Below are 24,511 nucleotides of genomic sequence, written 5' to 3' on the forward strand. Positions count from 1 at the left end.
ACTATACAAGAGATAGGAAGAGAAAGGTGAAACACATGCATGAATATGAGAGTCCAGCAGAGCTATGTTAAAACTGTGTTAGAGATGGATCTTCAACGTATGAAAAAATATTCAGTCTTACTCATAAGACAAATGCAAATTAGGAGATCTCATTTTTCATTTCATAGAGATCAAATGTTTGATAATATGGTCTACTGATTCTCATACATTGGAGCAAAATTTAATACAACCTGTATGGAAACCATTTGGTAAAATTCGTCGAACTTTAAAATATACACCTGTGTCTCATCAACTGTGCTTGTATAAATTTATCCTCTCCTGTATCTTCATGAGAAATCACATACTGTATATACAAGGTTAGTCATGGCTGCATTCACTAAAAGACAAAAGATTTGAAACCAAACAAATATTGATCAATATAAGGCTGGTAGAGACTGGCTACAGTAATGACAGTACATTCATATGACAGAAAACGTTGCAGCCACTAAAACGCCTGAAGTTATTCCACATGTGCTTATATGAAACAACCTCTAAGACACACTGTTTATAGATAAAAGCCAATTGCAGGAAGAAGAGTCTGGGTACAGAGAAAAAACTAATATTAGTCACCTCTAACTGAGGGGACCTCTGAATGGCTGGGCAACACTTCATACCTTTTTAGTCTTAACATTTCTGTACCACCTGCATGTGTAGCCAATCCAAAAATGAGCTACTAAAACAGTCTTAGGTTTACAATGTTACAACGTCTACTAAAGTCTTAGGTTTACAATGTTAAGGACAAAGAAACAAGCTTTAAAATTCTATTTGAAAGAAGAACTTTTGTTTCTATTCTTGATTCAAGTACATGATCTTCCAAGAGATATGAGAAAATACCTTTCTACTCCAAATGATTTGCCAAGCCAGACAAAATGTCCTCCCATGTACTGGGAAGAATTAGCCCTGGGGGTTTTTAAACCACAGGAGTGATCGCTGAGAAATCATGGTGAAAAAGGAGACATACTGGAGACAGACAGGCATGATTTCTCAAATGGAAAAGAAGGTGGACTCTGGCTTATGTGCACACAGCAGCTGATATAACAAGAGGTAGCTTTAGCTAACATGGACAGGGCACAAAGAATGTCTCAGCAATCCACCACGTCTTTTCCAGGTAACTGCTCCATTCAGCTTCTCCATAACCTAATGAACTCTGCTAAGGGGCCTGCTCACAGTCCCACAGCAAATGAGCTGATACGGCCAGGACACCAGGCAGGCTGGCTCCAGGCTGAGCCCCGGACCTCCATCCTTCAGTCTCTCCTCATCTGGTTGGTGTCTCAGACCAGGGCCAGTGGGCACGAGGCAGGGAAGCAACTGGCTCTCACCACAAGCTCTCCCAAGTTCACTCAGTACTAGCGGTGTCTGGCACATTGCATTTCCTTTTTGGCAGGGTGACTGGCTTGGAGGATCAGCACAAGGATGATATTAACATCTCATTAAGTCATCTGACTAGCTGCCCCTCCCACTCTGACCAGGTTTCCCAAGAGTTCAAAATAGAAGGTGGAGAAATAAGATCTGGAGGATAATGACAAGGGCAGTTGACTGAGTCACATCAGGCTGAATCACAGCACCCAAATGGCCACATCCTGTCCAACCATTTATAACCACGAATTTGGACATGCAGGGACCTGGACGTGGATCTCATTCATAAATGACACGTAAAATGACAAAAAGATCAAGGTCCTACAAACTGTGTCATGTTGGAACCACAGGCCAACCCAAAAGACCTACAAGTAATTAATGTGAGGCCTGGAGCCCACAATGGTCCAATGGTCACGATGAGCGAGCAGGGATGGGTGGAGCACAACATTTCGCATGGACTCCCTCTTCACAGATCCAAGTTCAGATGACACGGAGGTCCTTTCCCCACTCCTCTCGCTGAGAACTGAAAACTGTGAGCATTAGAAAATCAACACAAGAAGAACCTGAAAGGTAGAGAGAAGGTGGCAGTCTGACGAGGGTCTTGGCCCAAGGGACGACACAGTGGTGGCCCTCTGAGTTTTTTTTTAACCTGGTATACCCTAGACTTGGAGCTAAAGAAGCAGAAGCCAAAAACAGTGATGGATACTGGGGGGGTAGGTGAAAAGCCCCAACAAAAGCCTGCCCCTCCAGGCCAAGGAGCCAAGAAGTGGGCAGTCAGACAAGACAGAAATTGACAATGGCAATAACACCCACCTTACTCTAGCCAGCGCTGCAAGAAGAAACCATGCCCACCCGACTCCCAGGCTGCAGCCAGGCGCTGCAGCACTCAGAGTATCCAGAGAAGGCCAAGCAGAGAGCCAGGATATTTCTCCCGCCACCTGGAAATGAGTTCTCACCCCTCACAGTGCCTCATCCCTCACAGTGCAAGAGGAGATATGCAAGTGGCAATTAAGCACACGGAAAATACTCAAAATCCTCAGCCATCAGGGAAACACACTGAACGCACGAGAGAACCCCACACAACTATCACGATAGCTACAACAGAAACGAGTGCCAACACCACCTGCTGGAGAGAATATGGAGAAAGAGGATCTTATATTGGGTGGGATATAAAATGTTACGGCCACTCTGCAAAACAGTTTGACAGTTTCTTAAAAAACCAAGTATGCGACTAGCATGTGACCCAGCAATCACACCCTTCAGCATCTATCCCAGAGAAATGAAGATTTATGTTTGCACAGAAACCTACCCAGGAGCGTTTACAGTAGCTTTATTCATGATCATCAAAAGCCAGAAACTATTCAGAAGCCCTTCAGTGGGAGAATGATTAACAAACTGTGGCGCACCCGTGGAACACTACTCAGTAACGAACCGTAACGCACCTGTGGAACGCTACTCAGTAACAAACTGTGGCACACCTGTGGAATACTACTCAGTAATAAAAAAGAACAATGACTGATATACTCATCAACCTGAATGAGGCTCCAGGGAATTATGCTGAGTGAAAACTCTAACTCCAAAGGTTACATACTGTAAAATTCCGTTTATATAATGTCTTGAAAAGACCAAATTATAGAAATGGAGAACAGATGAGTGGTGGCCAGGGGTTACAGAGGGACATGTGGGAAGCCATAAAAGGGCACAAGGAGGGTCCCTCTGGCATGGAGGCTACCGATCTCCACTGTAACGAGGTTAGTATCCTGGGTGTGACACTGTACTGGGGTTGTGCAAGAGGTTAACACTGCAGGAAACTGGGTAAAAGGTACAAAGAATCTCAAAGTAAAAGCTTTAATTAAAAATAAGCAACCACCACGAACAATATTTAAGTTTTAACTTGGAAAACCAAGGCGTAACTCCAGAGCAATGCTGTTTCTTAAGGACAAGGGTGTACGTGGGCAGCACAAGTTAAAAGTGTAATCTTATCTAAAGTCCTGTATTTGTAGTTAGTGAAAACCATGAAACATCTGACGCCAAGAAAATATTACATGGACACAGCTGACACACCTTTGGTACACATTTTCAAACAAAAGGACCAGGTCCTCTATGTCAGAAGGGCTGGGGAGAAACGCCAGCCTCCCTGCCTGTCCCCGCACCCGAGTTTAGGCACACACAGGAGTGTCATAAACCGTGCCCTCCAGCTGAGGGGCTTATTTTGCTATCAGCTGTGACACATGGCCTGGGTACTTGAGCCTGCATGAGGCAAGGCCCCAGAAACGGCAGGGCTCATTTCTAAACACAACAGTGCTTGAAGAATCAGTGGAGCTATGTAACCTGAGGAGCTCAGCCGTGAAGGGAGGATGTCAGAATCACAGGCTCCTGCCCTCCAATAGTAATGCACTTCCTGGGTGGGGCGGGCCAGCCGAGCACCCACTGCTGCAATACTAGTGTATGCTCTGGGAGTGGCCAAGATGCTGCCAAGGCAAGGCCCCAAAAGGAGCTGCCTCCGCAGCCCCAGAGCCCACTGGCCACAGCTCTCAGGGTCCTACTACACACTTAGGGGCCTTGAGGTCCTCCTGCCACTGCGTCCCAGAGGCCGGTGACTCTGCCCCATTCCCCCAACCTCCCAACTCAGAAACTACTCCCTCAACTTCACCTCCTCTCCTGTGCTATCTTCATCACTGGGCTCCAAATTCTTTCTTTCTTCCGCAGAAATAAATACAGGCAGTCTTTCACTTGAGCAAACAGAAAAGATCCCTGCTTCTGTGGAGGTTACATTTGAACGCAGGCAGTAAATACTTATTAAAGAAGTGAATTACATAGCATAGAGAGTAACAGCTGATGGCGAGCACTATGGAAAAACAAGAGACCAGAAAAGACAGGTCTGGGGGCCAGGGGACTCCATAGCAAAGATAGGGGGAAGGCGAGGAAGGAGGCAGAGACCAGGAGGAAGCAAGGAAGGAGGCAGGGAAGGGCTGAGCCGAAGCAGGCACTTGGCGCGTGGCTGGTGGTGTGTGGCTGGGGCTGGTGTCAGGACGGGGGCCAGGGGCCAACCTAGAAGCATCAGGGCCACAGAGGGCCATGCAGGTATCTGTAAGAACTTTAGTTTTTACTCCATGTAAAATAAGAAGCCATGCAAACTTAAGTTTGGAAAGCATCATTCTGGTTGCTTTATCGAAAGCTGACAATAAGATGCAGGAAAGAACTCAGGAAACCTTTTGGGAGGCTCCTCAGTAACCCCATCATGAGATGATGGTGAGGAGAGTGGCTGGGCTCTGGGTGTGCTCTGAAGACAACAGACGGGACAGGGTGAGACAGAGAGAAGTCCACAGTGACCTTCGAGCAGCTGGCAGGGTGCTGCTCCCATCCCAGGAAGGGGATGCTGTGGGAGAAGCAAGCTTTACAGCTGGGGTGGCGGGGGAGCCGGTAGGTCCATGTGGACATGCTGAGGGCACAGTGTCCATTAAAGTCTCAACATGTCTTATCTCATGCATGGGGTCTTCATCTTGCCATCAGTTTGGTACAATAAAAAAAAAAAAAAAAAAACTTAAAGACACTATAGAAATGAGATCACTCATACGTGACCACTGCTGGTGATAGTTCTGGAGGTAATCTGACAATTGCCAGTTAAGAAGATGCACACACCTGGCAATTCTATCCTTAGAAACACATTCTAGAGAAACTCTTGTCTATGTGCCCAGGAAGATAAGGATAAGCACATTCACAGCAGCACTGTTGATCACAGGGATCTGGGAAAATGTACGTCCACAATAGGATGTCTTAGATCCCAGAACAGTACAGAGGCCACAAAAACCAGCATCATGGGCCTCAACTTGGGCCATGCCTGTCAGGGGTGCTGAGGTTCATGCCTCATTCCCCAGAAATTCTGATTTAACTCCTGGAATCAGGAATCAGTTGTTTTAAACCTCGTACCATTTAACTAAAGCTAGATGTATCTACAGGGATAAATCCAGGAAGAGCAATGCCGTGGATGCCCAGCCTGATAATATTTATTCAACATTTTAGAACCAGTTCAACAATGCTATATATTGTTTATGCCTACACATACATGTCAAAAAAGCACACAAAAATGCAAACAAATGATAAACACCAAAGTTAGAATGGAGGTGACCCCTGGGGGGGGGGGGGGCAGGAAGAAACAAGGATAGGAAAGAGAATTCCAAGTGCCTCCATTGTATCTATTATGTTTATTTCTCGAGCTGGAAGTAGTTGTGTTCATTGTGTTCCTCTTTGAATGTTTTAAATGTTTTTGGCACAAAATATGCTAACATGCCCAAGCCAGAACTAGAGACACACACATTCTAGCCGTGCCCCGCACTTGTAGTTTGGCCATACAGAAGGTTAACAGGTCAGCCTGAAACCATGCCAGTAGCCAGACTCTGCTGATAGAACTGGGGGAGGGGAATCTCCTGAGTGCCTGAGCTTGGCATTTCCCCCCTTATCATCTCCAACCCCTCTGGGCAGAGCTCCCAGGGCTTTTACACACCCTGGCCAGACCCCTACTGACCGTCATACATCTCATGGCAAACATAACTGTTCTTAATTTGTCTCTCAAATGTCTCATCCCAGAGTCAATTCCTGAATCCTAAACAGCCTGAGTGTCTGAAAACAAGGTGGATGCTTCATGAAGGGAAGAAAGGGAGGTCCTGGAGGAGCCTCTCAGAAGGGAGCTTTTAGAGGAGACCAACAAAAACACCCTCCCTCCCAACACACACCCCTCCACAAACCACAAACCAACACCACACCCTAGAAACCTCAAAGCACACTGAGACAAGTTCTACACTGTGAGGGATGGACAGACATGCAAGGTGAAAATTCACCCACCCAAAGCAGAACACATCTGGGCTCTGTAGTGCTTGTTTTGGGAGACTAGAGGGAAATCTTTCCCCTGAGACAAAGCTCAGACAATAGGAATTCACCACAGAGAAGCTTCTTCCACATGTAGGCTTTCTGTCTGGCCAGGTGAGAACCACAGAATGTTTCCAGCACTTGAGTGAAGTCACACCACCAAGCCTGTATCTTAAAAAATCCCAGCCGCATGGTGGCGCGCAACTATAATCCCAGCTACTCAGGAGGTTGAGGCAGGAGAATTGCCTGAACCCAGGAGACGGAGGTTGCGGTGAGCCGAGATCGTGCCATTGCACTCCAGCCTGGGTAACAAGAGTGAAACTCCGTCTCAAAAAAAATAAAAATAAAAATAAAAATAAATAAAAATAAAAAAAAAATAAAATAAAAAAAAATAAAAATTCCAGCCCTCCACTTCTAAGCCAAGCCAAGAAGCAACCCTCTGGAGCATCTTACAATGACACTCAATTCCTTCCACTTAATTTCCAACCCTGACCCGAATTTACCACCCGACAGCCTCCTAGTCTGACGGCACACTGTCCCCCGGGACTCTTACCTGCTGCCCTTCCCACTCAGGACAGTTTCCAAGTGCTCCACGAGTATCAAAAATGGAAGTGACCCAGCAAAAACAAAAACTGAGTTTTAAACTCAGTGGACAAGAGCCTACAGATCATGAAGTAGACCAGAGACGCCGGAGTCGCAAATCAGCACTGTGCAATCAGCCACCAACCAAGAGAGGAGCAAAGGGATGGTGCTGGGGGCAGGATAAGGCACTGGAAATACTGCTAAATATAGTTCCCGGGCTGCGGTGCTTGGAAAGGTGGCCGAGAATAAGCATCTGGCGCCCTGGGTCATTTCTGTCACTTCCTGTTACTCACATCCTGCTGTTCCAATGCTGCCCAAATCCTGGATTCCCTGTACACAGTTCCCTACCTGGAAGCCCCCAGAGACAGACCATTCAAAGCAGCTGGGATGTGCGTACACAACAGACTTCCTCACAGAGCACCACACAAAACACAAAAATAGTCACCACCACACAAACAAGCTCTTGGAGGTCCCCATGTGGAAAGAGTCCAAATGCCAGGTCCGAGTGAGCTCCGCACAGCACTGTGTCAGGCCCCGGCCCAGCCTGCCAGCTCTGCATGCTGCCCTGCCTGCACCCCAAAAGGGAACACGGGCCCAAACAGCTGTCATGCACTTCCTCTCCTGAGTTGCACCTCACCTGCAGCCTCAGAGCAGCTCTGAGGGGAAGGACGGGTTCCCCACCATGACGACTAACAGGTGCTACCCACAGCACAGTCAGAGCGAGGCATTCTCCATCTGACCCATTCCCGCCTCCCCAGGAACTCAGGAAGCCCAGGCATGGAGCAAAGCCAACTTGGCAAGAAGTTAAAGTCCCATGTAACCTATCAGAAGATAAAAAAAAATTTTTTAAGAAACCCATAAAGTAAAATGAAGCAAAAAGTGAAAGCTCTACCTAAAAATGAAATATGACAGAAATCCTGTGTTACTTACCTATTCACTATTTCAACAGTGCTTCATTAAGCTTAGGTTGTGTTCAGCTATGAGGAAACTAAAGATTGGGGACTGCCATGGATGGCAGGTGGGGGGTGGGGGGCTCTAGCAGGAAGGGAACATTATTACCCATGAAAGACACCTCAGATGTAGAGCTGGTGCCCCAATACGGTCAGGTCATAGTCAACCAGCACGCAGAAGGCAAAATACAAACAAACGTGGTTCCAATAGCAAAACGTGGGCAGCGCCCAGCCTCCAGACGGGGCTGGTGAAGTAAGCTCCAATACACTCACGCGATGGAATGTCACAGGCCAATTTTGAAAAGGGTGAGGAGAATGCATAGTCATGGACCCAGAACGACATTCATAAAGTAGTAAGTTTTAAAAGCAGCTCATAAACTAGTCTGTATAAACAATCCAAATTTTTTGGAAAACTACAGTATATGTCACAATATTCACAGAAAAATGGCCCATACCCATTTGTGTGTACAGGGTTTCTCAGCCTCAGCACTACTGATATTCTAAGCCAAACAGCTTTGTTGTGGGGCTGCCGCACAACACTGCAGGATGTCTCTGAGGACCCTGAGCGGCTTCTCTGAACTCAACCCACTAGGTGTCAGTGACACTTAGCCCCGGCTCCCCACCCCCACAATTGTGACAAAACAGTGCATCCCCAAAAGTCCTCTTCAGGACAATCTCACCTCCCTCGCAGCCTTCTCCCAACCATGTTTGAGAATCACATGTCTATACAATAGTGTTTAACCTAGAATCTCAGTGGTAAGACTTTGGAGTGGTTTTTGTTTGTTTGGGTTATCTGTACTTAACCATCTATAATGATAATTGTTATTTGTATTTAAAAGGGAATTAAAAAGAATCTTAACATCAGGAAAACCTTCCAGGTATTTTTGCTATAATGCAATTTTTGAGTTCCTAAAAACTCTCAAACTCTACAAAAGCACACAATAAAATGTCTCATGGGAATAGGGAAGCTGGGGCAGGCCACTGAGAACCTATGCAGTAACCAAGCATTAATGAAACAACAGCAATATTAATTTTTTTAAATAAACAATTTTTACTACATAAACATTACAGTAAATACAGAATTTTGCCTTTTAAAAAAATTCATAAGGGGGTCTAGGCACAGGGACTCAACGCCTGTAATCCAAGCACTTTGGGAGGCTGAGGTGGGCAGATCACCTGAGGTCAGGAGTTCAAGACCAGCATGGCCAACATGGTGAAAGCCCATCTCTACCAGAAATAGAAAAATTAGCCAGGCGTGGTGGTGGGTTCCTGTAATCCCAGCTACTTGGGAGGCTGAGAAGGGACAATCAGTTTAACACAGGAGACAGAGGTTGTAGTGAGCTGTGTTCACGCAACTGTACTCTAGACAGGGCAGAACTCTGCCTCCAAAATATAAAAAATTTAAAAATGCACAAAGGAACTAAGACACAGTAAGCAATTCCAAGGAAGAGCTTGTGGCCACACTGCACACTGCAGCAGGGAGGTGGGAGAAGTGAGACCAAAGGCCTCGTGTCCAGGGCTGTGCTCCTCCTGGGCTAACCATGTCCTGCACTAGCAGCCTTGGCGTTCAGTCGCTGGGCTGGTGAACTCCTCACTAGAGAAACAAACCACAGCAGGAGGGTGGGGCACCTGCAACCTTCAGCTACTGCACAGAAGGAACAAGGAGCTGAAAAAACTCGGAGTCCTGGTGATAAGGAAAGCTAAACCAAAGGTCCCTGGCAGTAAGTCTTGAAGGGATGGGGGTGGAGGGAAAGGAATGGGAATGCTTTGGTATTCGTAAGTCTGACAGTCACCATGCTGTCATAATTTATCCATTTTTACTGGGATTAACTGATGGTTAATCTGCATATATCCAAAGGCAGCTACAGTAATGTTACAGCTAACAAGTAAGTACCAGGGAAGAGAAGGAAAAAGAGTTTCATAAGCTACTCAAAGACCTGGCAGCACATCTACTTTTTTGATCACTGAAGGTCAACTTGATTAAGCAATAAAATTTCTCAGAGCAAAGTGGCCAATGTAAGAACAATCGCATCTGCTGGCTCAGGCCAGGTGTCACCCTTAGTACAAAGTCTTGTCCACACCTTTTTAAATGAAATGATTCAAGCCTGTCTGTGTGTTCAACACTTAAAGTGGTTAAGTAAACCACGGAAGTAAGCTACCACACAGAAAACAAAGCCACACAAGAAGGGAAAAACAAAGAATTTATAAGAGGGCATATTTATACTGCACTCTTAAAAAACAATTAAGATGCTAAATTTTATGTTATATGTATTCTACCACAATAAAATATAAATGCGGGAATGGGGAACATACACTCATCCATAGTATTGTATTTTTTAAAAAAAAGGCAGGACACAATGCAGCCGGGAAAGCTGGAAGTTCACATCTCAAGTGGTAGGACTAAGAGATTTTTTTTTTTCTTTTCTTTTTGGTTTTCTCTATTTTCCAAATCTTCTACAGTAAAAGGTGTCTTTAAATTTATCTATGCCTGGTTAGGAGCAGCAGCCCATACCTGCAAATCAGTGCTTTGGGAGGCCAAAGCAGGAGGATCCCTTGAGCCCAAGTGCTCAAGAGGAGCCTGTGCACTATAATGAGACCCCGTTTCTACAAAAAAAATTCTAAATTAGCTGGGAATGGTGGCGCCTGCCTGTGGTCCCAGCTCCTTAGGAGGCTAAGGTGGGGGAAATCACTTGAGCCTGGGAGGTCAAGGCTGCAGTGAGCTGTGATCATGCCACTGCACTCCAAACTGGGCAACAAAGTGAAACCTCATCTCTAATTAATTAATTACTTAATGTATCTATGCCTTTTCAAATTTATGCCTTAATCTATGCCTATTTCCTATAAAAATCACGATCAGAGATAATTACTCTCATTTGCCTATATAACTTCCTTCACCCATTGACCTGCTATCCCAAAGGCCTCTGGCCAGACCTAGCTAAAATACTGCGTCTTCTACCACCCCTGCAGCTAGAGCCAGCAATGGAGGCACTGGAGCTGACATCACCAGGGAGACAGGTTCCAGGAAAGCTCTTTGAGGGAGATGACTCAGCTGGCAGCCATCCTCATGGCACTTGCTTCAGGCATCTTATAACCAAGATGCCCTACCCTAACATACCCTACCCTTATTTCACATGGAAAATTAAGAGAGTTTCTTCTGTGGGCTAAGGATTCCCATGTCCTCCAACTTTTCTGCGCTTTAGTCCAAGAGCTCAGCTGTCTGGGAAAAAAGCAATGTCTCCCGACAAGGTCTGTTACCTGTGTGAGGGTGCTCTCAAGTTTTGCTCTTGGCAAGGAACTAGGCCAGCAGGGACAGAATCCAAAGCGTGCGTCCAGCATGTACCTGTAGTCCCAGCTACTTGAGAGGCAAAGGCAGGAGGACTGCTTGAACCCAGGAGCTCGAGACCAGCCCAGGCAATATAGCAAGACTCTGTCTCTAAAAAACACCCACACACACAAAGTGTGGGTCCTTCCACCCCCTTACAAACTCTCTCAGGCAGGAATGTCAGGGTGCGAAATCAGCCACAGGTCAGTGTACAGACAAAAACGGTTCACTGCTCACTCTGCAATGAGATGGCCTCAATCCCCAGCCAATCCACCTGCAAGATGGAAGGGTAGTTATCTCCTCTCCCCCAAAACTCACTCTAAGGAAAACATCTTCAAACACGTTGCTATTACACTTCTTAAAAAAAGCATACCACAACCTGAAGCTTTCAATTTTTCTCATTGTGAAGCAAAGATACAGGACTGCAGCAACAAGGTCAGGACCACGATACCTGAGACATTTCTCTCTTCCAAGCATCATAGTCATCACATGGTCCTGTCATCAGCTGGGGCCACAAGACAGTTGGCTAAGTCACCTCGTCCAAGGCATGCCATGGTCCCCTCCTGCAGGGAGGGACAGAGTGCCTGCCTGGTGACCCTGTGGTCTGGCAGAGCTGTGTCTGCCAGCACATGAACTCAGCACTCTGTTTAACAGGAGAGACTACAGGTTTATGAGCAGCACCGTTGTTATTCTAAGTTTCCCAGCTCTGATAAGGGAGCCCCTGACTCCCAAACCCAACCTCTACAGCTGCTGCTGATGCACAAAGACCCAGGCCCCTTAAGATGCAAAGGATAAGTGGGTACAGACTGCTTCCTGATGCTGGGGACCTGAATGTAGTCAGCAGCCACAGTAGCCATGTCCTCAAAGAGAGAGGCCCAGTCTAAATTACCCTGTTCTCTTTTAATTCCCTGGCTGATCCATGTATTTGCTCCAGGGGCTGTCATCTGTAATCTATCCAGGAAAGGACATCTCAGACCACAGTCCCAGTCAGGCAGGGAATCATATACAAGGTCGAGTGCCTGCTGGAATTATCCTCACCTAGAACCACCCGCTTCCTAATTTTAGTTGGATGCTCAGAGGTGGTTTATCCCTTTCCTCTAACCAAGCTAACAATGGCTTCCCTTACTCCTCTGATATTTCAAGTACATTGCAGAAATCAAAAGAAGTAATTCCAGCTACAGGATTTAACATTTTAAAAGACTAGAACAGAAAAATGTTAAGTATTTTTTTCCACTGGCAAGCCCCAACTCAGAGGGTCGGTGTACCAGTGCTGAGCACATCACCAAGAATCTTAAGAGCCGCCATGGGAGGGCACGGCATGCAGGGCAGCTGCAGCCTGCCAGCCTGACTCAGCCAGCCCCTGTCAAAGCACGGTGACGATACAGTCCCATGTGGACGGGGGGAGACAGAAATGCTTCCCAGAGGTATCAAGGAATAGAGATACAGCAACAACAAATCAATTAACCCCACAGGCATTTACAGAGTGGCTATTTGGTGCCAGAGAGAGAGAGAGAGAGAGAGAGAGAAGTGTGTGTGTGTGTGTGTGTGTGTGTGTGTGTGTGTAAAAACTATCAAACTGTACACCTTAAATAAACTGCAGTTTTTATCAATTATGCCTCAATTAAGTCATAAAAATGGAAAGACCAGAGTGACTATATAGCTTAACATCCAAGCCAGAAAGCTGATGCAAGTCAAAGTAGGTGCTAAAGATAAGAGGTTGTGTGAAATGGTACTTCCCTGGAGAAATCAATACTTAGGGCTTTGGGAAGAACAAACACCCAATCTCTTCCTTGGTGTGATTAGATATCATACCAAGGTATCTAATGATACCTTAAAGCAAACCATCAAATTCCTCAGAAGGCAGGGCAGAGCTGGCAACAGCCTCAGCAAGTCAGCTGTGCCCATGACCTCGGTTTACAGACAAGGAAGCGATCCCAGCTCCTTGTCAGTGTTGGGTACAGGACAAACCCCAAGGCTCCTGCCTCCAAGGTCAGTGTCCCTTGAGCCCCTCTTCTTTCAAAGAGAAGGAAATCAAAGAGTGGAGTGGAAGCCAGCCCCACGCCTAACTATTTTCCAAACATCTAATTATTGTGACCCACCCTCTATGGCTCTGCAGCCAATGAACAATTCAGCTACAAAGAAAACAGCATTGGCCAGGCGCAGTGGCCCACGCCTGCAATCCCAGCACTTTGGGAGGCTGAGGCAGAAGGATTTGACCAGGCTGACCAGGCTGGACAACATGGTGAGACCCCATCTCTACCAAATTAAAAAAAGAAAAAGAAAACAGCATTGACTTTTCTCGTATAAAGTCCAGCATGATGGACGCACCCAGCCACAGCCCTGGAAGCAGCTTCCATAGGGTACATTCTGCTCCAGACCCAGTCTGCAGGCCCAACCCTTTTGCACAGATCTAGTGAGAATCGCTCCTACCGTCCTCCTGTCTTTAAAAAAAACCGGGGTGGGGGGAATCACGTTTCATTTTTAGGTTTACATTTCAAACCAGGTTCTTCAGTTATGTGGTGGGGAGGAAGGACTGGGTCAATAAACAGCAGTCTCCCTACCACAGAGAAGGAAATTATCTAATTTGATAACAAGTTGTTTCAAGGAAATAAAAAGATCCTACCACTATGTACTGTGAAACACCAGGTTATTCTGGGACGAGAATGTGGGATTTTTTTTTTAACATGATTTCCTAGAGAATGATACCATTTTCATAACTTCAAGGAAAAAAAAAAAAAAAACAGATAGACGGGACTTGGCTCAATCACACTCTGACACATTTAAAAGCATACTGAGTAAAGATGACTAAAATTATTCATTGCCCAGGCACCCTAGGAAAAAATTCAATCAAATCCATGTCTTCCCACTGGGTCTTTTCTCAAAGAACTCTTTCCCTTACTAAATTACTATAATTCAATGACAGTCTCTTAACTGTCCATTTTGTTTTCTCTGCCATTTGTAAATAAAGACACTTAACAAATACGCTACACTTGTTCATAACAATTAACAGGTATAACAAGTGTTAACAATTAACACACATACTTTCTCACACACACACAATCATACAGTGAAAATGGCTTAGATTTCATAAATGCAAACACCACTGTGTGTTTTAGATAATTTAAACACACAGCCCAGTTGAGTAACTGCGTCCTCTCCCACCCCAGACTCCAAATATAAAGAACAGACACCATGATTGGTTCCACTGCTCACCAGCCAGGCCGCCAGAAGAGGACAGCATCTTCTCCTGTGCCGGCTTGGAGTGACTGTAAGAACCGAACCCTAAGCCCTAACAACGAGTAACCTGGCTTTTCAGACCAGCTGAGCCGCAGAAGCAGGTGCTGACTTCAGTAAAACCCCACACTTAGCAAACAGCCACCAATTTGACTCAACACCTGCTTCTTCCTGCTTCTTTAACCTGAGAACACAGCGTGAATTACCAGGTGTGAAATTCATTGGGTTAACTTCCTTCTGCACCTGATCCCTCAGGCCTGCACTGCTGTCCAAGGCACGTGTTAACAATCACAGTATTTCATTCACTGAGCACCTACTCTGTATGTGGTGCTTGACGGCCCCACCATCGCTGTGCTACATAGGACCACCCTAGTTTGCAGATGGGAGGATGAAACTACAGGTGGCCAAGAACCCACCACTGAGAGCTGACAGAGCTGGGACACACAGTCAGGTTCTCCTGGAACACTGCACTTGAGCAGAAACAGAGGCAGGCTCGCTTGCAGAAGTAAGCCCAGGGGGCAGGAGCTGCTGACGAACAGGGGCCTTCCCAACAGGAAGAGCAAAGACACTTCACACTCAAGAGGACGTATGGGGCCCACAAATACAATTCTCCCTGTCCCAGACCCAGGCCGGCAGTTGCAGCAAATGGGAAGAGTCTTTTATGCAGAGACATTTACCAATTATATACAGTTTTTCTGGCTGGGCGTGGTTCCTCACAACTGTAATCCCAGTATTTTGGAAGGCCGAGGTGGGTGGATCACCTGAGGTCAGGAGTTCGAGACCAGCCTGGCCAACACAGCGAAACCCTGCCTCTACTAAAAATACAAAATTAGCCAGGTGTGGTGGTACATGCCTGTAGTCCCAGCTACCGGGGAGGCTGAGGCAGGAGAATCGCTTGAACCTGGGAGGCAGAGGTTGCAGTGAGCTGAGATAGCAGCACTGCACTCCAACCTGGGCAACAGTGAGACTCGTCTCAAAAAAAATCAAATACAGTTTTTCCTCTCTCCAAGCCAAAGTGACTGGCTTAGGAATTTTGCCCAGAAAATATCTGAAATCCAAACATGCTAAAAAGAAAACTGATGTTGAAATCTGGATAAAGATCATGGTTCCTGACCCAAGAAGTAGCCCCAACAATTCTCTGGGATGATGTCTGCTAAAAACAGCTGAGAAACCCGGCTGCCATTTCACACTAGGTAGGCCTACCAAGGAACTTTCATTCCCCCAGCAAATATGAATGCCACATAGACAAGACTTATTTTATTTTTTGAGATAGGATCTCGCTCTGTTGCCCAGGCTGCAGTGCAGTGCATAGCTCACTGCAACCTAGAACTCCTGGGCTCAAGCAATCTTCCCACCTCAGCCTCCCAAGTAGCATGCCTCCATACCTGGCTTTTTTTATTTTTTTTTTTAAGAGATGGGATCTCGTTATGCAGCCCAGGCTGGTCTTAAACTCCTAGACTCAAGTGATTCTCCTGGCTTGGCCTCCCAATGTGCTGGGATTATAGGTATAAGCCACTGTGTTCTGTCCTGACAAAATTTAAACACAATACTCTGATCCATTACATAGCTTTCTATTTAGCTACCTTAAAGGCTTCTTATATGTTAAATTACGCTTGGTTTTCCCTTAACTTTTATTTTCCTTGTTTTTATTCATTATAGCCTGAAAACTTTTAAGGATAACTTTTTCTGGATATCTACTCTTCTGCTACAGAAGCTATTTTTTAATATTATCTGTAACGTTGGCCTCATTTGAAATCCTTTGTAATTCCTATAAATCAGAAGAATTGCTACATGTTAGCAAGTTAAACCCTACTGCTTTCCTACTGGTAGAGATGAGTGGCGGTGGAGAGTAAAAACAAGGAAACATTCAGCACACTTCTGTGCCAACCCAATGACCTCTGAGGTGGGGTCTAATATTATCCCATTTCACAGATGAGAAACCCAACTCTTAGAAAAATGAAGTATCTTGATGTAGGTCACACAGCTAACAAGGAAGACCTTCTTTATGATATACCTCATCAAGCTTCTTGATACCATAAACTATTTCAAAAATATTACTTGGGGAAACGGAAGTCACAAATACAGACAGGAAAATCACCCTTCTCTCTGCATAACATGGTTATTCTGACATGATTAGTTCAGGGCAGGCATTCTGAGATATATATGGTATGAGCATATGACTAAAGGTCAACCAGGAGGATGTCCTTAGAAGTGCCATGTCACACTTTGAGGAAGTCAGACAAGAGCTCCTCATCTGTTGTGTGTCATGGACCCCTTCTGGCAGACTGGTGAAGCCGATGAACTCCTTCTCAGAATTTCTCTAAGTGCCAAAAATAAAATACTTATGATTACAATGGAAACCAATTTTAATAAAACAGTCACATCCACAGACCCCTTTGAGGGGCCATGAATCCTGGTATGAACTCCGACCAGGCAAGGACTGCTTTCTTTGGTGTGAAATAAAACCCTGCATGTTCACACCATTCTTATTTATAGCTACATGGCATCAAATGATGGCCTCCAAAAAGCTATGTGCACGTTCTAATCTCTGGAACCTGTGAATATGACCCTATTTGGAAAAGTGGTCTTTGTAGATGTAATTAAGTTAAGGATCTCGAGACGAGATCATCCTGGATTATCCAGTGGGCCCTAAATCCAAGGACAGGTGTCCTTATAAGAAACAGAAGAGAATACATAGGAGAAGGAAGAAAAGGTCATGTGAAGACAGAGGCAGACACTGAAGCAATACAGCCACCATCCAGGGAACTCCTGGAGTTAACAGGAGCTAGGCAAGGCAAGTCACGGTGTCTCTCCTAGGACCCCAGCCCTGCCAAAACCTTGTCTTCAGATGTCTGGCCTCCAGAAATGTGACAATACATTTCTGTTGTTTCATGTTATTTGATAATTTGTTACGAAAGCCATGAGAAGCTAATACAGTAGCCTAATTCTAACATATGCTACCTTCATGATTTTCTACCAGCATTAAACATTATTAACTGTCCTTTATGTAAACAGTATTATATAGGTATTATACATAAGCAGCCCTCTACACATGCATCTTAGTCTGTTTTGTGCTGCTATAACAGAATACCACAGACTGGGTAATTTTAAATGAACAGAAGTGTATTTGACTCACAGTTCTGGAGGCTGGGGAGTCTAAGAGCATGGTGCAGCATCTGGTGAGGGCTTTTGTGCTGCATCATCCCATGAGGGAAGGCAGGAGGGAAAGAAGGTGACAGTGAGAGCAAGGGGGAGGGGCTGAACTCATCCCTTTATTGGGACTGACCCCCACAATAACAGCATTAATCCACCCCCAGAGCAGAGCCCTCTTGGCCTGATCCCCTCTTAAAGTTTCTACCTCTCAGTACTGTTGCACTGGCGATTAAGTTTCCAACACATGAACTCTGGAGGATACAATCAAACCGTAACAACATATATATCTTAAATTTCATCTGTCTTATAATAAAAACACCCTTTATTTTCAATCCCCATTATTTGGCCAATCCATTTTCCTGAAATTTAAAAATAAACCAAGAGCCTGTCCTTTTTTCTTCATTCTGTTCTTACACAATACCAACAAGTATTCACTTCTCACTCTGTTCTCTTTTCAAGCTGGTTCCCTTCCCATAAACCAGCCCCATCCCTCATATGAGTATGTGCTCAACTCTTCTTCTACCACCTTCCATACCTGGGACAGGTCTCCACCTAACCTCCACCCACCCTCATTCCAGGATGTGCCACTGGGACAGCAGACGTTCACCCAACATCTGCTTATGGGCCTTCCTCCACCAGCTCAGTTACATAAGCCAGAGTCCCCTGATCTGTCTACTTCCCTTCAACAAGCCCAATCCTTCTTGATATAGCTTTTTTTTTTTTTTTTTTTTTGAGATGGGAGTCTCACCCGGTAGCCCACGCTGGAGTGCAATGGCTCAATCTTGGCTCACTGCAACCTCGGCCTCCTGGGTTCAAGCAATTCTCCTGCCTCAGCCTTCTGAGCAGCCGGGATTACAGGCATCCGTAGCCACACCCAGCTAACTTTTTGTATCTTTAATAGAGACAGTCATGCCAATCCTCTAGAGATTCTGGGAGCTTAGGATACCTGAAAGTTCAAATTATGATCCATCTAAAAGAGTATAAACAGAAGCTGAAATACAGAAATACTCAAAAATAAAGCTGTAAATAGAACCAAACTAGAATCTCTCAAAGCAGAAGGAAGTTATGTCTTCTCAACCTTCAGGGCAGGTAACAGAAAGGGACCCAAGACCCAAACCAAAGCAGCTCTTGAAGGGCAAACTGCACCCTCTCCTGGGCAAACAGGGCTCAGCATGGAAGCTGCTCTGCAGGGGAAACCAAACTCACCTCCCTAAACATCCCTCCTGTGATCTGAACTGCTCATTCTAACGTTATCTCCAACAGGAAAAACTGAAACGTTCTCAGTTCCTAATGCTGCAAGAGTGAGCAAATGATGTTTAACTGATCAGGGATGACATATCTACACAATGAAATATCTGCCACTGTAAAAAATGATCATTACAGAGACTCACGAAACGGGGAAGCTTATGATAAAACAGTAAATAAAGCCAAAATACAAAATTATACATATACTGATATGTACACAACACACGTAAAATTTAATGTCTGCCTATTAAAAAGTCTGAAGGGAAAAATGAAAAAAGAAAACAGCTGCTAAGCTACTGTGGGAACATTTTCTCCCTGTTTTGTTAATTTATTTATTTATTTTGAGATGGAGTCTTGCTCTTGCGTCAGGCTGGACTGCAACAGTGTGATCTCAGCTCACTGCAACCTCTGCCTCCTGGGTTCAAGCAATTCTCCCTGCCTCAGCCTTCCTAGTAGCTGGTATTACAGGCACCTGCGACCACACCGGGCTAATTTTTGTATTTTTAGTAGAGGCAGAGTTTCACCACATTGGCTAGGTGGTCTCAAACTCCTGACCTCAGGTGATCCGCCAGCCTCTGCCTCCCAAAGTGCTGGGATTACAGGTGTGAGCCACCACACCTGGCCCATTTTCTCCCTATTTTAAAGTTCCTTTAAAATCATTACTAAGATTCAAACACATTAAGAAACAAGTTAATAAATGAATCCACACAGGAGGGCTTGTACCCGGAAGGCAGGCACTGCCAGTGTGTCACATGAACAGACACTCCTGCTACCTATTCCCTGGATACGCCGGACTCCCTGACTCTTCCCCCATTCTCTCTGCAAAAGGGACCGGTTCCCACATCCAGCTCTTGCGCCCCTCCTCACAAAAGCTCCCCTCCGAATTATCCCAAGGCTGACTGCGACGCCTCTTTCTCACCACTCTCACTGTGCTTCGCACTTTTTTCCACTCTACGTACCACAGCGCACTGGAACTATTTCTTTATATGCTGTGAGAAGTCTCCTAGAGCGGGAACACACTTATCCACCCTGTACACCCTCAGCCACCCAGTCTAGAGTTTGCCATGAAACAGGATTGTTCAAAGAAGGAAAAAGTAGTTCTAAAACTTGCATCTTTTCCAACTGATTTGATTTCAGAAATTAGGTGGCCAGGGTAATGCTTTACTTGTCAAACGACTCCTACATTCTGTGGGATAAACAAGTTTTCCAGATGGCAAACTCACTAAAAGCGCACACACACAGAGCACAGGGCTAACCCTGTCCCAAAGCTGCCTGCCGCACATGAGCTGGGAAACTCTAACAGAGGGAGCCTGGCCCACAGAGGGGTGCACAATAGTGAGCACCTCTTCAGCCGGGCTTCCCAAAGAAGGGGTGAGTCAACATCCTCCCTGTTGTGTTAACAAAAAGAAGCAACAGCACCTGCTTCTTCCAGTTCATATTCATATACATCATCACCCCAAAGGGCAGAGCACTAGGGACCCTAAGCTGCCAAGAGATTCCCGGGCCTTGAGTTCAAGGTGTGGCCAGGTACCCATGACTAGGGAGCCTGTGCTAATTTAGCAGCACATGAGTGATACAAAGTACCCTCAAGAGAGGGGCCCAAAGTGGCTGTACCCTAAGATTTTGGAAGGCTTTGAAAAAGCACCCTCTTGCAAATTTCTGGGGAAGGTTCCAAAAGGTGCTCAGGCATGGTCAAATTTGAGAACCACAGCCCCAAAAGAGGAGATGGCAGCTTCCTGAGAACCATGTGAACAGGAAGGCTTCCCTGGGGAGGAAATGGACAGGGCCTGTGGAGAGAATTTGGGGAAAACTGACCCCCCGAGACCAGGGCCAGGAGGTGACCTGTGCACACAGGGAACTCCCTAAGGAGCACTGGGCTTGGCTGGGGCCAAGACCTTGAACTTCATTAGGTAAGATTAAAGAGGCCCCTTGATGGTTTACAGCGCTTTTTTTTTCTTCTTCTTTTTTTAAGACAGAGCCTCACTCTGGAGTACAATGATGCAGTCTCAACTCACTGCAGCCTCCACCTCCGAGGCTGAAGTGACTCTCGTGCCTCAGCCTCCTGAGCAGTTGGGATTACAGGAGCCCACCACCATACCCAGCTAATTTTTGTATTTCAAGTAGAGACAGGTTTCATAATGTTGGTCAGGCTGGTCTAGAACTCCTGACCTCAGGTGATCCACCCACCTCAGCTTTCCAAAATGCTGGGATTACAGGCGTGAGCCACCTCACCGAGCCTTGATTTACAGCGCTTTTAACAATGGACAGGACCCTTCTGAATGGCTCTGTATTTCAGGCAGATTCCAGTAAAACCTGTCTTTCCTCTTTAAGGTTCACCTCAGCTGCCATTGCTGCCATGACCCAGGGAGTAGTAATGATACAGCCAAATTAACTGAAGCCCAGCAAAACCTGGAGGAATTCAAAGTGATTTTGTTCAAATAAAGTTATTATTCAGTACACAGGAAAAGTATGAAACCTAAGTTTGCCAAACTAGAAGAAAATTTTCCAAGTACCAAATAACATAATAAATGAAACTGGTTTACTGCTTTCAATTCATTCACTGCATAAACAATCAGTAAGTGCCTATAATCACAGTGTTGACAGGCACAAACACATGTATCATGCCTACATTCAGTAACTCATTTAGTTCTCACAACCAAACCACCCCACAAGGCAGGTTACTAGCCCCATTTCTCAGATGACAAAACAGAGGCTTCGAGCCGTTCTGTGACTTGCCCACGGTCATCTGCGGGGAAGAGCTGAGCTGGGATTCACACTCTGGCTCACCTTTAAACACGAAGTTGCCTTGTAGGGTCTTGTACATTTCAGAGATTAAAAGAAGAGAAGGAGCCCAGTCCTGCTGCCTCGGGTCTTCTATCTGGTGGAGGATACACAGGCCCTGGACATTTGAAGATGGAGTCCCCGATTTCTCTAGGGAGCCCACACTTTGGAAATATGCATAGCATGTAACTTCCCCCATAAAGGAGGTAAAAGGCAATTGAACATGCAACATCAGGAGGCCACACACATTCAGCTGGAACAACTGAGGAAGAATCAGCCTTTCCACGAGCCTCCTGAACAGCCCGGCCTGTCGAGCTCTAGCTCTCCAGGAACAGCAGCTTGGGCCTTGCCCTCCAGCTGTGCAGACAGCCCTGCCCCTGAGCGGGGGTCAGGGCTACCCAAGGGAGCTCAGGGAGCTCAGGTCTGTGCACCATACCACCCACTCAGGGAGTCAGATGTGTGCCCCACAAAACCAGAGCCCGAGATGGACTCAAACCATATCCTGCCCACATCCCACCCAAGGCAGGGGGCAGGGAAGGAGAGGTATGAGAGGAGAGGCAGTTAGGAAGTAGCACTTCCACAAATGGGAGTGGCCATACCAGCAGATGGCCAGGGAGGCCCAGGGAGGCCCAGGCACAAGGCGTCTCAGGCATGGCAGTGGGCACTGGGTGTGAAGGGCAAAGGGCCCTGTGGGAGTGGAAATGTCCACCATGCATCACCACTCTCTCCCAGCTCCAGCCTCCCTGCCCTCCAAGGACCTGGCCGAAGTCCAGGCCTCTACTGCCTCTTGCTGTCCTGTAGACGAAGCCTGGCTATTGGGAGCACCCACACCCACTTTGGGTGATGAACCCCTTTTCTAAAAAATCTTCACTAAATTGAATTTACCTCTGATTCTGCCTCCTTCACAAGAGACAGATACCAGCCACCATGAAGTCACTCTCTGAGGGGACATTCTAGAACTGGAAAGGCCAGTGATACCAAAACATTCCGGTGAGGAGAAGAAACCAAGCCTCTGGAGTGCTGCAGGGGTGCTGTGATCGTGCCACTGTGTACAGCGCTGCTTTCTAGGAAGCATGCATCATGGCCACTATTCCATTTTCCTTCAATACTGTTATTAATACTTAATTCCCAGAGTCACCCAAAACAAAGAAAAAAGCACCAGTAACAGCAGAAGCAGGGACCCTGCCTACCTGCAGTGCGTGGTTTTCCCCAGGCCCCATCTCTCATCTCCATAAGCCTGTCCAGGCTGTCCGCATCCTCATGTTGGTGGGGGGGTGGGTTAAGGCCCCTCTGTACCCCTCTCATCCACCTAGCCACCTCTTCCCTGCAGATCTCACCTCAGCAGCAGACAAAGTCTTCTAACAAAAACCCGACTTTACCACCCTGCTTTAAAATTTTAGTGGCTCCCCAAACTTCCGACAAAAATGCCCAAACCTACCCCAGCCTGGAAAGCACTTCCTGCCTCTGAGGCTGCACGCCCAGTGCACCTCCCACACCCACTCTCTCTGGCAAGAAGCACTCCTTCCACCCACAACCACACTCTTCAGCTCCAGTGTGGTCTCATCCCCTACCCCTACCACAGGCAGGGTCCCTCATGCCCTGCCCAGAGAAGCACCCCACGTCAGTTCCTTCCCAGCCCTGCCGTGGCTGCTGCGACGCTCACGGACTGTGCCCCGCATGAAGGTGGACCTGATCTTGTGGCGAAGCACAGCATCTGGCCCCAGGAAGCGTCCTGCAGAGCAGAATCAATGAGGGGCAGGGCCCAAATCATTCTTAAACAGGAGGTGACCAAGCCACTCTTCACCAAAGAGTTATGTTTACCTACTGTGTGCTGGGCACCTGGTGTAAAGCTATAAACAAAACAGACAAAAATCCTTGCTCTCATGTAGCATATATTATAAACAAACAAGACCAAATGGAATGTGGGCAGAAATAACTGTCCAAGAGGGTTGGGGGAAGGTGAGAATAAAGCCTATTGCTTTTATTCCTTTTTGCTGTATTTCGAAATTTCAAACAACATTAAAGGAGGCAATAAAAATTCATCAATCCTTTATCAAAAGAAGACATGGGTTAAAAATGATGAAAAACACTGAATTGGAGAAATAAAGAAAAGCACAAAACTCTAACGGACCCTATAATCTTGTAGTGTTCCATAGCTCTAGGCTGCTAAGGGAAGATTATAAAACATGGCCGGGCACGGTGGCTCACACCTGTAAACCCAGAACTCTGGAAGGCCAAGGCAGGCAGATCACTCGAGCTCAGGAGTTTGAGACCAGCATGGCCAACATGGTGAAACCCATCTCTACTAAAAATATAAAAATTAGCCAGGTGTGGTAGTAGGTGCCTGTAATTCCAGCTACTCGGGAGGCTGAAACACAAGAATCACTTGAACCCAGAAGATGGAGGTTGCAGTGAGCTAAGACTGCATCATTGTACTCCAGCCTGGATGACAGAGTGAGACTCTGTCTCAGAAAAAAAAACAAACAAGCACAGGACTTGAACACAACAACTAAAATCACTAAAACATGCTCAAAGATTAATAAATCAGGGGAGAAATCCTAAGTCAATGAAAACATTTGAAAACGCAAGGGAAAATGGAGATGATCAAAGGAAAATCTTTCCATGGGGGGAATGACTTTGTTAAACAGAAAACTTTTAAAAAATATTTTACCTATCAAATAAGAATAAGCCAGGATAAAAACAAAAGATGTCAGAATCAGGGGTGGAAGCTGGGAAGAAAGGTTGCAAGTAAATGTAGTAAACAATATAAAAACTTTGATAACTAGAACTAGGAAAAAACCCACTAATTAAATAAAATAAGACTAAAGAATGTGACAGACATGGAAGATAAGCCTTCCCCAACACCCCACAGCCCAGGTCCTCTTCTGCACTCCTGAGCTCACTCAACCAGCCTGCAGCTGTACTGAGCAGAAGCCTGACACCACCCCCCATTGACCTGATCACCAGCCTGCCCACTGCCCCC

General features: G+C 46.1%; 1 protein-coding gene across 10 annotated transcripts in view; it reads right to left on the reverse strand.

Moving 5' to 3' along the window:
* The window catches only part of DGKD (diacylglycerol kinase delta), a 109,775-nt gene that overhangs the window by 44,472 nt on the left and 40,792 nt on the right, over positions 1-24,511 (reverse strand). Inside the window, exon 1 of one of the 10 annotated variants that reach the window (XM_032277865.1) lies at positions 6,815-8,878. The exons of 8 other annotated variants lie outside the window; for them this stretch is intronic. The gene's annotated coding sequence lies outside the window, so the exon portion shown is untranslated. Of the gene's footprint in view, positions 1-1,358; positions 6,519-6,814; positions 8,879-24,511 lie in introns of those variants that run through there. One more of the 10 variants, XM_032277866.1, reaches the window with a different exon arrangement.

The sequence above is a fragment of the Sapajus apella genome, unplaced genomic scaffold (genome assembly GCF_009761245.1).
Source record: "Sapajus apella isolate SASKATOON/1434 unplaced genomic scaffold, GSC_monkey_1.0 scaffold10, whole genome shotgun sequence".
NCBI classification, from domain to species: domain Eukaryota; kingdom Metazoa; phylum Chordata; class Mammalia; order Primates; family Cebidae; genus Sapajus; species Sapajus apella.